This window comes from Anguilla rostrata, chromosome 4, assembly GCF_018555375.3.
Source record: "Anguilla rostrata isolate EN2019 chromosome 4, ASM1855537v3, whole genome shotgun sequence".
In the NCBI taxonomy this organism is placed as follows: domain Eukaryota; kingdom Metazoa; phylum Chordata; class Actinopteri; order Anguilliformes; family Anguillidae; genus Anguilla; species Anguilla rostrata.
Genome location: NC_057936.1, coordinates 52,956,712 through 52,957,539, shown reverse-complemented (window position 1 = coordinate 52,957,539; position 828 = coordinate 52,956,712). Strand labels below are relative to the sequence as shown.

Sequence of the window (828 nt, the reverse complement as noted above, 5' to 3'; positions counted from 1 at the left end):
AAAAAGCCCCTATGGCTAAAACTTTAAATAAACTAAACCAAAAATGTTATTGATGTTTTATATATAGAGAGTAGTCTCATTAGTTTTTGTTACTGTAATGTTTGAAGTCTCAACTGTACCGTATTACGGTAATAACATGGTTTTGAAACTTTTTTTTTATTTTGTCACAGACCTGTTGTCATAGTTGAAATGACGTTTATTGTAGATGGTATTTGAACAACTTCTTCTGGAAATAGTTCATCAAGTATGTTTGTTGCTCATTGTTGTGATACATTAAAAACTGTATCTGCAAACCAGTTAAGTGTGAATTAACAAAATCTTTATTTACTGTTTATTTCCCCCATTCATTGAAATGTGTGGTACATCAGCGTATATCAGCAACTTCACTTCTGTGGAAAATATGTTTTTGCTTAACGGCAACCCTTATCCAGGCTGGCAGTACAGCTTTTCCAGTTTAGCTCAGTTTCCGTTATGTAAGCCAATTTTGCACCTTGATTTTTATAGGAGCAATCGAGTTAAAATAACTTACTTGAATGCAACAGCTGTTTCCCCTGGGATTTCAACACTTAACTGCTAGTGTATTCAAAAAATGTTTGGGTAGGAGCGCTTCCTGGACTCAAATTGAGTTTGTTTGAGGTGCTCTTTGGATGGGATACTTATAAACATCGAAATCAAAGAAAACTCCAAGGCACTCTATTTTTTAACAATTAAAATGCCTTTATTGTTGTGGCATGGTCATATTAAACCTTTAAAAACAAACTCTGACGTGTTTCAGCATCAAGCTTTCGTCAGGGAGTCAAAAAGTGAATTGGCTTTAGATCCACCACT

General features: G+C 34.4%; 1 protein-coding gene across 3 annotated transcripts in view; it reads left to right on the top strand.

Annotated features, from left to right (window-relative positions):
• Positions 1 to 296, top strand: part of zfhx4 (zinc finger homeobox 4) — a 79,965-nt gene extending 79,669 nt beyond the window's left edge. For all 3 annotated transcript variants that reach the window (XM_064333174.1, XM_064333176.1, XM_064333175.1), the window contains exon 10: positions 1 to 296. This exon is cut by the window's left edge and continues 4,022 nt beyond it. The gene's annotated coding sequence lies outside the window, so the exon portion shown is untranslated.
• The last annotated feature ends 532 nt before the right edge of the window (positions 297 to 828 follow it).